The sequence below is a fragment of the Struthio camelus genome, chromosome 1, assembly GCF_040807025.1.
Source record: "Struthio camelus isolate bStrCam1 chromosome 1, bStrCam1.hap1, whole genome shotgun sequence".
NCBI classification, from domain to species: Eukaryota; Metazoa; Chordata; class Aves; order Struthioniformes; family Struthionidae; genus Struthio; species Struthio camelus.
In genome coordinates, this window is record NC_090942.1 from 39,424,293 (window position 1) to 39,439,048 (window position 14,756).

General features: G+C 41.6%; 1 long non-coding RNA gene across 1 annotated transcript in view; it reads right to left on the reverse strand.

Annotated features, from left to right (window-relative positions):
- LOC138066308 (uncharacterized) overlaps window positions 1-14,609 on the reverse strand; it is a 33,679-nt gene extending 19,070 nt beyond the window's left edge. Inside the window, exons 1-2 of the long non-coding RNA XR_011139624.1 lie at window positions 14,479-14,609; window positions 6,761-6,816 (exon numbers count right to left, since the gene is read on the reverse strand). This is a non-coding gene — a long non-coding RNA (uncharacterized lncRNA). The remainder of the gene's footprint in view (window positions 1-6,760; window positions 6,817-14,478) is intronic.
- Window positions 14,610-14,756: the final 147 nt, after the last annotated feature.

Below are 14,756 nucleotides of genomic sequence, written 5' to 3' on the forward strand. Positions count from 1 at the left end.
ATGCATAGGAAAAGGTGCCTGGAGCTGGGCTGGGTGTGATGCGGGCAACCTGACCCAAGGGCCATTTGCAGCCAGGCGTCCTGGCTGGCACAGGCCGTGGGGCCTCGCTCCTGTCACAAGGTGATGCGTTCCAGATGTTCTCTAGATGCTCTAGATGTCCTGCAGGTGATGCACTCACTGCCTGCCTTACCCGAAGGTAGTGGCCTCAGGAGATGAAGTGCCCCAGAGTTGTGACCAAGTGGCTCACTAAGTTCAGCTGGGGCTCAGCACAGGGCGCTGCCACCGCCCTATCCCCCTGCCTGCCCGCTTTCCACACTGGGATAGGCACAGGCTGCTTGGCTCACACTGGCTACAGCTTGCAAGAGGATCATCCTCCCACTTCTCCTCACCCTAGTCCTCCTGTTTCCAAACCCAAGGAGCATCATTGCAGCAGGGAACGTAGGTAGAGCCAGAATCTCACCAAAGGCAGAGCATTGCCCAAGGGCCACGGGAACAAAGTCTGCATGAAGAGCATCCATTTGACGACATGCAGAAGAAAGAGAACATCTGCCCTGTCTGAAATAGAAGGGAAAATAATGAAAACGAGCCATTCATTTTTACTTATGTATCTGGCTGGTTTCACTTTCTAGTTTTCCTACCACAATTTTTGAGCTACAACTAATGGGAATTTTCCAATCCAAACAAAACAAGCAAACCAAACAAAACGGCTCTGCGGGGTTACTGTGACAGGCCAGGGAGGAGAGGCAGACTCGAGAAAAAGGAAGAGGGAGGCTACAAGTGCAACTCTCTTACCTGCTCTTTTGGTAGGTGATTTTAAGAGAGCTGTGATCAGGGTATCGCCCAGCGCTTGCAGAGTGGGAAGGGCTCCTCTTTACCCGGGGCAGCTACAGCCTGAACTTATCAGTACAGACATGACGGGTAACAAAAGCCGGGTCGGGAACAACTGGACTCCCCAGGTAATGCTCATCCCTTGTGAGGCTGAGAATAAATCTCTATTCTGGATCCAGCTATGCTGCTGGAAAAGACCAACACCTCCGCTGCATCCCGCTGCTTGTCATCGCCCTTCTCCCGGATGTTATCGCTGCCGGAGATCTGCGCTGGGGCCGCTCGTGCAAGTGCTCCCTAACCTCTGTCAGTCAAAGCGAGACAGCTAACATAAACAGTGCAAGCAGTGGGTTGCTGCTGGCTTCGCCCCTCCGGGGTGAGAGCTAAGAAGCAGTGACGTACAGCTGGGGGCTTCACCTCTGCAGCCAGCCCCTGTGCTCGCAAAGTGCCAGCCCGGCTATAGCCTGGACGAAACGGCACGAGCAGACCCCCAAAGCACTGTCCTGGCCTCACTGTAGTCAAGGAGAAAGGTGTCGTACCGCTGACTTCCCCATCACCACAGTGGAGAGGAGAGCTCCTCTCTGGGGAGCTTCCAGGCAGTTGAGGGCTCTCTGGGGGAAAGTCCATGGTGGGACTCCATTTGATGTCAATCAGCCCAAGGTTTCACTCAGCGAGTCAATTGCTAACACATTTTATAAAAACAGACTTAGATAAGGTTCAATAAATGTCTTTGGGTGATTTCAGATTGCCTTTTCTGTGTTTTATGAAAACGATTTGCTTTCTGAAAAAAATGTGTGTTTAAGTTTCACACCTTTTTTTGCATCATCTGTTGTTATTTATAGACTCTACAGATGGAAAAGATCTATTAGGTCATCTAGTGCTGCCGGCCAGCCCAGGATTGTTCTCTATCAAACATTTATTATGGGCTTGTTTAGACTAGGTTCACATGCTCCAAACAATGAGGTTTCTGCCACTTCCCAAGGGAGAATAGTCCACAGGTTAACAGCACTTGCTAGCAGGAAGTTTTTCCCTAATTTTCTTCAGCCCGTATTTTCCCTCTTCATATGTTTCTTTCTGTTTTACAATCTCATGCCTATTTGATATGAGTTTTTCCTTAGCATTGCCTACCACCGTAAGCGTGGTGCTCCCTCCATGGTGCTCTAAGCTTTCCGATTGCATATGCTGCGACTGAGGCCCCTAAACCACCCTTCACGTACGTCCCTCAGGTTGCACGAATGAACAGCCTTCCTCCCCCCGCCAGCTTTCACCATTTTGACGCTCTCTCCTCTCAACAATTATCTGGTTTGTACATAACTTTCTTTTAATGACCTGCCTGGAATACAAAAATGATATCACAGGTGTGATCATACAAGCAAAGAATTATTTTCTCCACTGGTATGCTGCCTCTTTAAATACAAACCAAAGGGAGTTTTGCCATCGTAACGCACAATAGATTCACATCTCATTTACTGCCAACTGTCTCCGCAAAGTGTCTCTTGATGTTCCTGTTTTCTGTATTTCTGCAGCCTATCGAATGTGCTTCGGATTATTTCTGCCCACATACAGTTTCTTGGGTTTTTCCAACTCACTGTAGCTTATAATTTTTAAATTTTAAAAATAAAAATCAAGTCGTCTTTTAATTATTTTCTTTATTCTCAATAACAAACAGTAACCTGGGAAGCAAATGAACCTTCTGTAGATAAAACGAGAAGTATATAAATATAATGACAGGCCTAACAGAGTAACTTCCTTTTTTGTCATATTTGTCATGTAGTAAACTAATAAGACAGATTCTATTAAAAAAGTCATTCAGAGTGCCAGATTTTAGAAGTTAACACTTATGTTACAGAAAGCAGTTCTAAGTGAGAATGAAATAGAAATAAGAGTGGAAGGAAAATTAAGCATTTCTGTATCAAATTAAAATACAATTACTTAGTCAGCGCTGAATAACCCATCAGTTTGCATGAAACACATTGCACATGTTCATGTAAGAAAAATATACAGAAGAAAAACATAAAGAAATTATTTTCTTTACCCATTTCACAACAAATTATTCCGAGCTCTGCAGCTCACTAGTGCTGTTTATAATGGAAAGTAATACAAAGTGAAAGCTGGCAAACGGAAAATACAGGGAAATCAAGACAAAAGCTAGACCAATAACCACAAATGGAAGGGATCATCTTGTCAATTGAGAAGAAAGATGAGGAATATGAATACCAGTTTTTCCCTAAACCCTGAATGCTGATGGCTCCATCATGCTTTAATTTTCTACCCCTCTATATGCCCTCCTCTGCAAACTTCCCACATACTTTCACTTAATTTCAGAGTGTGGTCCCTCTCTGAAGTGGCACTGTAAGCATTTCATTGTGGGGTTCCACATTTAACGTTTGTCAGTGATTTTCAAATCGAAACTGTGCATTTAACAAGTAACGAGCAGATTTCTTTTTGTTTGTTTCTGGAAGACCTCTGCAATACGGGACTCGGTGGAGAGTTCCCCGACAGAGGAAGAGCTGGATTAGGATCCGGCTGCAGTAAAGCCTGGAGAGCACCAGGGCTGGACAGGTTTGGGCTCTGTACTGCCAACCTGTGACTCTTCCTGACGGCCCCTTTCCATGAGGCGGTCACCTATGGAGCTCTGCTGGCAGCGTGGTGGTTTCAGCACTCTCTAATCCACTTTCATGCAAAATCTACCAGGTTAGTTTAGACAATTTAAATTGAATTAGCCCTGCTGCTGTTGCCTAAAGTAGATTAGGAGATGCTTATATCATTTCTCCAGCCAGCGAGAGCTAGCAGCGAGCAGCTAGGGAACAGTAGCCTTCTTGGCAGGCACAGCTAAATCTAGAAGTCACCACTCTACAGCCTGATTGTCTAGAATTGCCTTACTGAGAGATGGCAACACCTAGCTGGACGGCCCTTCTCCCTTTTCCTCTTTATTTATATAATATAACTTTCCTCGTGCCTGAGCAATTCCAGAACTTCAGGAAATATTCTAGACCTCAGTGACAGGAACAGATTTGGAGAAGAATCAGGAAACCAAATCTTGGAGAAAGAATGACGCATGGACTATAGCCATCTATTTAGTAGAGCTACACTGCGTAAGACCTATCAATTGAATTAGTGATACTTTCCATTGGGACAATAGCACTCAGCTCTGCCCAGCTTTCGGCTAACTGGCATCCTGACTTTTCTCCAAGACAAACAGTTATTCTGAGCACAGAGAGGAAAGGGAGAACTGAGTTCACAGCACGGAGAAAAGGGGAGGTATGGGCAGAGAAATAAGGGGCCCAGAGAAAGCTCTTTTGTGAGGGCATCACATTGCATTTCTGCTACAGGTGTCTGCAAGGCAAAATGACCCATGCTTGTCCCAGTTCAGCCACTCAAGAATTTGCTCCTATGAGTTCAATTTAAACACATGCTTTCATATCTCACTGATCGAAGTCACAACCCTGCAAGTACTTCTGGGGTTAGTCATTATATAAAATAAAGTGCATTCCCAAGCTTTACAGGGTCAGGGTTTAGGATGGACTTGTGCTTGTGCTTTGCTGAACCAGAACAATAGCAGCATTACATTTCATAGCATTAGATAATAAGACATTGAATAGTGTGATGCAGAAATTAAACATGAGAAAGGAACTGAAAAGCTCTACCTCTCTAATAAGGAGTTGTGCTACTAGTATTAAGGTAGATGCTTCCACCTAGTGACTTATAGCAGTAGCTTATGTATTTTTAGAAGGCTGGACAGATAGCTGCAGCGGAAAATAAAAGTTTAGAAAAAACAGCATTCATCACACGTGGTCAGAAAGAGACATGGAAACTTATTTTACAAAGGGGGCAAAAAGTCTCCATATTGAAACATCAGCAATACTTAGAGCATCCTTCCCACGAGCAATGCGAGCTCAGTGCACGGCACCCTGATTCACCTTCAGATGAGTGTCCACCCAGCAGAAATGTATTTCTGACTGTGTTAATGATAATCCTGCCCCCTCCAAGCCAGCATATGGCAGATCAGGAGGCACATCTCCCAGCAAAGGGAGGTGTTTCTGATGTCCTAGCAGTAGCGAGGTCACTGCAGTGGTGACTCCATCAAAAGTATTGCTTTTCCTTCATTTTTAAAATGTGAGAGTGATGTTTGCTTTTATTCTTCAGTAGTGCAAATGCACATGTGTTAGGTCAGACCTGCTAGTGTATTAGCAGCAGCAGCTTCAGAGCCCAATGCTGTTCTCCTCCTCCTCCAAGCTGGAAACGCTCAGACTCCTGAGAGTTTATACACACCTGCACGTGCAAAAGTTACTGACTCGAGCCCTTGCAGCAACACTCAACAAAAGGCAAACTGCAAAAAAGAGGACTGGTGACTGTTCAGCTTCAGGACTCCAGACTTCAGCAGGGATCCTTAGGCTTTAGTGACTCTCCACAGTAAATGGGGAGCAATAAGTAGCTCTGAATAGGACACAGTTCAGCTGCTGATCAGGCAGCTCTCTAAAATCAAGGTCTCTTGATGCTCCACATCAAGATATGTCCTGAATCTTATCCCTCCCTGGAAGTGGCACTGCCAGGAGGTGTCTCCTCATCTAATATCCACAGCCCCAAAAGCTCTCTAGAAGGCTGGCTGTTCCACGCATCCTTCCTCCGGAAAAACTAAACTCTCTTGTCTTTTCAGATACAGCCAGAGGAGCAGCCCCATTAATGCAAGAGTTTAGAGGTTAATGCATTGAGCTAGGGAAAGCAAGGCACAAACTCTGCTTGTAGGGAGTCAAGCTCTTCCATCCCAGCACCCTACGGACTCCGCTACCAAGTTGTGGACTGTAGAGGTTGGGGAGGGAGGAAGGGAGGGAGAGGGGAAACAGTGGGAGGGGGACATTAGGCACACAAACATGAGAGGTCTAATCTAAGTTGTTCACCTTAGGCTTTCATTGTAGCTAATGGACAGACGTTGGGAGAGGACAATGCATTAGTAGATGCAGAGACAGTTAACAGAAGTTGGACAAAACGTCCCCTTGAGCTGTCCGCTGTTTCTTCCATTCATTGAATAGGGAGCTAAGTGCAAGCAACTTTAAGGTGTCTAACATAAAGAACCTAAAGTAGTAGTAAATGAACGCCGCTGGTTTTCTGACTGGGCTTAAGGATGCGCCTTAAGGATATGAGGTTTTGAATCGCTTTGAAGTTAGGCAAATAGCTGTGGGTTTAGCTGACTTGGGACCTAAAACAGGAACTGCACGGCATCGACAGTAGGACTGCCAGCTCCCATGGGCAAGAAATCGATAGTGGCAAAGAAAACAGCTGAAATTTGTTTTAAAAAATTTAAAGCTCCAAGTTAGTGAAAAGTATGACAGTTTTTAAGAAGGAAACAGATTTACTCGTTTTGGTAGCTGCCATGTAATCAGTACATCACTTCACTTCACAGGAACTTGAGGAATACAGCTAATTCCCTGTTGGAATAGAGCTAATTCCCTGTTAAAAGGTCATGGTATACTTTCACCTTTTTAGTGTATCCTTATTCTCTTATTGTATAGCTGTAATCATTACAAGGTTAATGCTTTTGCTGGTACGTTCTCTCTCATTTATGGTTTACTGAATTGACCTATATATTAACCTCTTCTGGTTGCTAAGTCACTGCTCTAGTTCTAGCTGAGGTTTGAAATGACCTAAAATGTGTTACTACATGGCAGCTTTTAGCCATTTCATGTAAATGAAATGCTGGTCTTACTCCAGCACTAGTGTCAAGTTGTCTCAAAATGTAAAAAAAACACATTACCATCAAGCACATAGAATGTAGAAAAATTGTTTGTCATTAAGAGTCTTACTAATAACTTTAATTACAGCTGGAAAACATAGGAAACAAAATTCTTCTACCAACCATGGAGATAAACAAGGAGTCCGGTGATCACCTCTCCCCATCTAACACCTTTAATGATCACAGCCCCTGCAAGTTACTCACCAGTTGCAAAGCCAGTCTCATCCCATCAGGAGCAGTTCAAGTCACGCAGCCAGCTCCTGAGGAAAATGGGAAACACTTTTGCAAAGCTCTTGTTCTCCTAGATTTATATTGTACTCTAATTTTATCTACAGTCAATGAAATTTCTATACTTTATTAAAGATAAATATTTGAATTTATAATATTTGAATTTAAATGTTATTACTGCTATGCATGTATCTATATACATGCATGCATTCATGTATGCTTAGGCATACATATGTTAAATTTTGATTCCTATACGTTATAATCGATTAAAACATTGCAGAATTTATTGAAGTGCAGAAGAGGTCTTCTTTTTCCCTTCTCTTACCCTGACAGCTTCTCTCTCACCTGCATGGTTTGTTTGAATGATATTTACAACAGAGTTGTTTTTGATCTGATACAGCTTCAGTGAATTTACAGCTCTCCCTACCCCACTGTAACCAAAACTGACATGAACCAGAAGAATCTGCAGTTTTATTTTGGGCTTTATAGGTTTTCCCTCACTCCCTTTTCTCAGGACTGGCTAGCAGCTAAAGAAGAACTGAGGATCCTACAATGACAGATAGCTTGTGGTCTAGAGCACTTGCAAGCACTACATGAATTGCTCCTTTGATCAAAAATAGAGGCAATTTCCACCAGCTAATAATCATTTTGTGAAGAAAAGAATTTAAACAATAGAAATGTTTGTTTACAGAAAAATTGCAATCTTTCCCTGTATGTAATTAACAGTTACAGTGTTCATAAATAACATATGCTGCATGCAATCAATAGCCTTACTATTTTAGATGCACTGCTATATTTTCCAAGAATTTATAGGATTTTGGAAAGGGAAGATCAGCATTTCCTCTTTTTTGAGGCAAACATAAGTTTCCGTTCCTGTTATGATTTTCTCCTTATAATTGCATGTGAATATGAAACTACTTGCCTAAGTGCTCTGAATGGCTCAGAGGAAAGATAAATAGGATTTAGATTTTGCCCTACTAAGAGGAAAGCTATTCAGGCATTCACCTGATAATTAAAGTTACTTTAAGGTAAGCTACTTTGTAGCTACAATCAAATATAAAATCGCTCTTAATGGTTTGTTTTGCTTTTAATCTTCCCATAGATATTTTTACACAGTAATACATTTTTGCTGACTGCAAACAAACACAATTCTATTGCAAAAGCAATTGCAATAGCACCACAAAATTAACTGAACGTTTATGTCATGTGAGCAATGTGTTCCTTTTCATCAGGTTTTAAGATGTTGCAAATTTAGCTTCACTGAAGTACATGAATGAAACTCGCAGGAATTGCACTCCCACTAAGTCATACTAGAATCCAATGCAAGCTCTTTTTCAGAACGTATCCAGATTTATTAGCAGTCACCAGATGGGATCCCAGTGTAACCTCAGGGAAGAGAACTAATGGCTTTCCCATCGAGTCATATTTGGATATGATCCAGTCACTGTTAACATATTCAAATTCATTAGGAGCCACTGAATCCAAACCCTGTATAATACAAAAAAGATACTTGGGAAAGAGCATTTTAGAAATTATTTAATTTCCTTCTCTTGGCAAATTCACGTTACATCTAGAGTGAATGAAAGCTGCGGGTCCTCTGTTTCTCATGCAACAGTCTCTAAAGATATCAGGGTAGACCACAAGCTGTATTCGTTGGTTTGCATTTTTGTGTTAGTGAGGTTTAAAACAGAAATAAGAAGGTCCTAAAATGTACAGGTTGTAAGCGGGCGAGGACATAATCTAAAATCCTTTTGTTTCAAACTTATCTAGAAATTTAATTTTCATTTCTAAAAGTTTTGCAAAAAGCTTTTAAGTACATTTTCGTTAAAGAACAACAAATGAAAACAAATCTAGAGATTGTTTGTTTGATTTTAAGCTGTAATCTTTGTTTCCAAGCAAATCAATAGCGAAATGCCCCTTAATTGAAATGTTGCAAATTTAGACACAACATAAATTAAATTTATTTATATAGATTTATACAAATTAAAACTCTCTCTCTCTTATAATTATTTCCAAGGATGAATCTGTTTCTCCAACTTAAGCAGCTTTTATTTTCTTACATTTAATTTAATATTCTTCATTTTTAAACAGTAATCCATAAATTAGTTGAACTGTATCACTATTTTTGTTTTTTTTTAGTTATTGATGTTTAGATAAGGGAATCTTGTTTTCTAGTTCTTTATTAAAGAGTGAATCTTGCACAATGATTACCTCTAATTTTATATTATCTTATTTGGATGTTACTGCTGAAATTTTTAAAATTTTTCTCAGCTTCAACAACTGTTGCAGGAATGCAGGCTTTTGTGGTGAGAGGGTTTTTTTGGTATAGGAATAACAGAATTGTTTTCTCTGCATTACTAAATGTAGACATACATTTTTTTAAGAATGCATAAAAGACAATTTTTGTAGTTTTAAACAAACTCTAACCTAACAAAAGTAGTTATCCTTTTTTGGTGCTTCTTAAAGGCTATTTTTGAAATTAAAAAAAAAGGCATTTCTTTTTTTACCATGTAAAACTGCTGTTTTAAATTATTGCACATCATTACATTTGGACAATGAAAACAACACAGGCATTTTTACTTGTCTCTGCTCAACTTCACTTTTTGGTTTCCGTGCCACAGTACCTGACTTGAAATCACCACGTGGAGATTTTAAAATCCACATAAAACAAGAAAATAATATAGAACCACTGTATTTCCCCTGAGTTTCTGAAATTTTCATTAAAAATTTCAGCTGACTGAGAAGAGGCTTTGCAAGAACCTTCTTTCAGAAAACAAACCACTATATATATCAAGAAGGAGTTATGGGTCCCTTTACGTTCTTCTCTCAGAAAGTGATATGCGTAAGAAAAACAAAAAAAAAGAGAGAGAGAGAAAGGATTTGATTTGGGAAGCATTCCCACCCGGTAGCAGTTTTAGCATATTTTTAGAGGATGTCTGAATATCAGTAACCATGTTAAGTGATTTCACACTTTTAAACGACACTCCTTACTGGCACAAAATATCTTAAAACAACTCCAGCACTTTTTCTGACAGCTGGGAAAACGGTGACCTAAAAGCGCTCGGAGCCGCAACAGCAAAACCCACGGAGCGTTTCGCAAAACTTCCCCCCAGCGTTTGGCGTTTTCCTGCGGCTGAGCAGCGCGCTGCCCGAAAGCTAGGGTCTGCCACAGGCGCACAGAGCTTACGGGCTCCTGCAGCCGCCGCTTCTCGCAGCGACACCCGAACTAAGAAAAGAAATTAATAAATAATATTTATTATTGACAATAGTGCAGGGTAATAGACGCTTGAGGGGTTGGCGGGCGCCGCCGGGGCAGGCTCGGCGCAGCCGCCCGCGCCCCCTGCCGGCGCCCGGGCTCGCCGCAGCCGGGGCCGCTCCGCTCCGCTCCGCTCCGCTCCGCTCCGCGCCCGCCGGGAGGGCAGCGCGGCCGCGGCGGGACGCTCCCTCTTCGCAGCGTCTTCGGCAGAGTACCCAGGCACGGCCTGGGGAGGGAGGACAGGGACGGTCTGACGAGGAAACGGGCCGAAGCTACTAGCCCGTGTTATCCGTGTCACTGCTGCGTTTCAACCTCTCGCTTAGGGGATGGTGCTAAGCGATTCAGTTCTTGCAGAAGTCCGTCACCACTGCTGGGAGTATTTGTTAGGAGCTTGCTGGGGAGTTAGACAAAAAGCTTCCGTTCCACAGGGAAAAAAAATGATTTCTTCCAACTCTAGCATAGCAGAGGATGAAATTCTGGAGCGGAGCTCTGATCCCATGGGTTAAGAAAACATGCATTGGTTGCTAGCACCATACTGGTTAGCTCAGGGAGCAGGACTGAAAACAATCTTTATAACAATCATTCTAAAATAGTGGACGTTTTAAGGGCCTAGCTGATTACTATTCATTTTAAACATCGAGTAAAATAATAAGAAATGTCTTTAACAGAGACAGATAAAAATGTAAGTTCAGACGTGTGTGTGTGTGTGTGTGTATAAGTGTATACACTTATACACACACACACCATATCCTATATTGGAGCAATGGTTCCTAAAGTTCTTGGGTCAACAGAACAACCCGTAATCTTCCTCAGGAATCGTCTTACATCCTTGTCTTATACTCAAAGAATTTATTGATTTTACTGATCAACATAGCAATCTTCAAGGCTAGGATGAGCAGTCCAGGCAACTACTTGCATATGGACATAGTTTGGTAGCAGTTGCTCTAGAATAAACTTATATAATCTTGCGCCATTTTCACAAGAACTTATACAAGCCTAAGAACATTTAGGAGAGGAAAAAATAGCCAAAAGGTCAGAAGGCACTAGGTTTGGGCTTGGGGGGGGGGGGGGGGGCAGGGGGTCAGTTTGCAGCTCCACCACCAGCTTCCTCTATCATCTGGTGTGCTCTGGTCTCCAGCTCCCTCCTGTGTGTCTTCTGACAATACCACCCTCCAGGGGCAGCATGAAGTTAAGAAGAAGAAAGGGGGATCAGGGCATTCTTAATTACATCTCATGAGCACTTTTTATGCTTAAACATATTTTAGAATATAGTCTGCATAATTACATGAAGTAGCTTGAATTTTGCAACAGCAGTAGTGATCGTGACCTAAACTTGAGACCATGAGCAAGTTGTTGACACACAGCCCTCCCTCTAAACTTTCATAAAAATCCTTTGTATTCACTTGTGAGACAAATTGTGGCTCTGATCCACTCTATGGTGATTTCTCTCAAGTTTTGCAGACGCAATACTGACAGAAATCAACAGTAATGCTTATAGCGGTAGGCAACCAATAGATTTAAGAAGTTACATTTTGTACAATGTATGTTCCACTTTGCCAAAGCTCAATTTACAGAATGTCTGTTGTCACAGCAGTTTAAAGACTCAAGGTAGGATGGCATATCTCTTGCACCTATACATTATGAATTTAGCAACTTCCAAAAAAGACATTACACATGTTCAAAACATCATCTACAGATATGTGATGGAGGGTTAGTTGGATGGGTTGAACGAGCAGTGCTGAGAGACAAGAAATGTCCTTTTGCTTTCTGAAATACTGTCCCAAAATCAAAATTCCTGGTTAAAGGAAGTAGTTTAAAAATGCTGTAAAATCCACATGCACACTTTGGCAGCCTTGCAAGAAAGTTAACTGCGATTAGAAAAAAAAGGTGAAAAATAAGTTTAGCAAACCAGTATGCAATTCATAATCTTCATAATCTCCTAAACAGTTGCCTAGATTGCAATCGCAAAACAGGGAGTCACTGATTGTTTGCTCTCAATATACAAACCCTTGATAAACAATCCTCCTCAGGCAACCTTGCACAAGGCTCTTGATACACAGTCCTCCACCTCCATACCATGCACTGTACCTAACATTTCAGACCTTTCATATCTATATATGGGTGTCAACATTTAGAGAACTGTGACAGTGATGTTAAAGAGAATGGGAAAAATGCAAAAGTCATCCTCATCCCATTCTGTCTTTCCCTTCCCTTTGAACACTCTTGCTATTGACAAGGGAAAATGGCAATCAGAACAACCAAGGAGCACCATGAGGAAAGCGACGCGGTGGGAAGGGGGGGAAGTGTCACAACTGTGCAGTGTTTACTGAAATCAATAAAATTGTCAGTTCTCTCACTTCTCTCTCTGAGAGAGGGAGGAGAAGGAAAAAAAGGAGAGAGAGAGATTCCCGGTATCTGTTTCTCCCAAAGCAGTAAATAATTAATTGGATAGGACTGTGTGGCTGGAGAAGGGAGGGGGAAGAGCTGAAGAGCAGAAGAGCCTCTCTCTGCAGCAGCGAGCTATCAGATGGCTCAGTCCTCCCCTGGAACCTCACCCTTAGGTTAGTTTAAATTGATGGCAAAACCCTGGCCTCAGCTGAAGAGAGCAATTGCATAGCTATTGTTTGAGGCTCTGATAGCCTCACAACTGCCGTAACTGAATTAAGACCACGGCACTTAGAAGAACAGATTGCTTTGCACCTCTCAGATTTCCACAACGCTATGGCTGCAGTTCTATAATCATTAACACCAAATTAGTTCAAACTACAAAGCTTATACAAATCAGACATCTAAATTCCATCAAATTCAGTAGAACCCATGAGACAGTTCAGGCTGCAGGAGGAAAAGTTAACAGGCAGTACCGTATCTGGACTAAAGCCTAGAAAAAATGAGGCCCACTCTTCTTAAAAAGACAGCGAGAGCACTTATTAGAGCAGCATTTTGCATCATGTGACCATTAAATTTTTCTTCCAATACTAGACACCCCCAAAACAGATTTTTATTCTATTATAAAACTTAAGTTTCAGCCACAGATAAAGCCGCAGATGAAGTAAAGGGAAAGAATCTGTTAAAGATTGTAGCTGATTACATGCACAAAACAAGCACAAAAAGCACCGTAGGAAAGAACACTGACCTCAATTATTCTATTTTTACAACCTCCCTTATAAAACTTTCACCTTAACCATCCAATAAACCTTCAAGACCACTATGCAATGCATTCTTTCTCCACTTAATCTCCAGAACCTCTCTCTGTCTTCAAAATGCTGTATTGCTTGGTGGCTGCATTAAGAGACATTAGTTCAACAGGGGAAAAGGTGGCACATGAGAAGACAGCTCAACAGGCAGTTCTTTGTACCGTTCTCTCACCGCAGTCCCACCCTCACCAGCCATTTGTTCCCAGTCTTGTATTGCCTCCTATTGACAAGGTTTGTTGCACAGCAAGGCTGTAAAGTGATGTAGCTGAAAAAAAGGGGGGAAAAGAGCAATATTTTCAGTTTACTTCATCTAGATCAGTTCCTCAACCCTTTGACTATACAATACAGAAAAGCAGGCATCACAGAGCAGGAATGATTTAACAGAAAAGCCCAGGAACTGCACTAACAACACTACCACTAACACAACGTGAGGCATCTACAATAACTCGCTTAAAAACCAAGCCCTGTATATTGTGTCAGAAAATGCAGAGGATGTCTTGTCAGGAAACTGTCAACAATCTGTGAACGTTTAGCAGTTTGCTAATGCAGTTTTTGTACTGTACACACATACACATTTTATTCATATAAACCTTTTCCCCCAAAATGTCAATATTTAACTCTTTTAGTTCTGACATTTGCATGCGCAGTTCAAAACTGCCTATTCTGTTTCCCTTACCTTTCCTAGCTCCATGAAAGATAGTTACCACAGCACATCGCAGGTAGGTGCCAGTTAAAGCAGTAAGAAATTGTAACAAAGCAGTTCCATTATAGTGCAGATAGGCACCATAAAACAAACTGCCAATGCCATTTTAGTTAGGTATTTGTTGACTTTATTCAGCCTAATTTACTGAAACCTTTTTTCTTCCCAGTCACATGAACTATAAAAGTTTTCTTGAAAACAGGAATCAACTAATTATGACATAATAAGAATACCATTTAGTGGCAGACCACTTACTCTTCAGAAAAAACTGTAACTGAAACCGTGCATTTCACAGCTAAAACCTCACATATTTAAGTTTGGCTTCTAATATAAATACGGATCATATATTTTTTCATTAACTCATCAAACAGAACACTCACCACTATAAAAAGCACATTTGTTTAAACAACAGCTAAATATTTGGTATTTACATTCAAAAAATATAGGTGCTCAGAGAAGACCCCAAAGTAAATGCCAAAAAAAATTACAGTAGTCATATATATGCTGAAATCCTAGAAGGGAAAATTTCCCTGCTGTATCTCACCCAACCTCTGAAGATACATCCGTGCTGCATATTTAGCCAGGTTCCTGCTGTCTGTCCACAAGCAAGCCTTCGGCCTGGATTACAGATCCCGCCCAGCTGGGCTCGGAGAATCCTCCCTAGCCCATAGAGACGTCTGCCTCACAAGGCGAGCTCTGATTTCAACCTCTGAGAAGCACAGATACTAGACTAGTAGCTCTCTCTCAGTAAAGATTGGGGTTTATCGCTTTCTTATCCTCTGCTTCAGTTCAAAATCAAACAGGATATCTTAAAATATATGA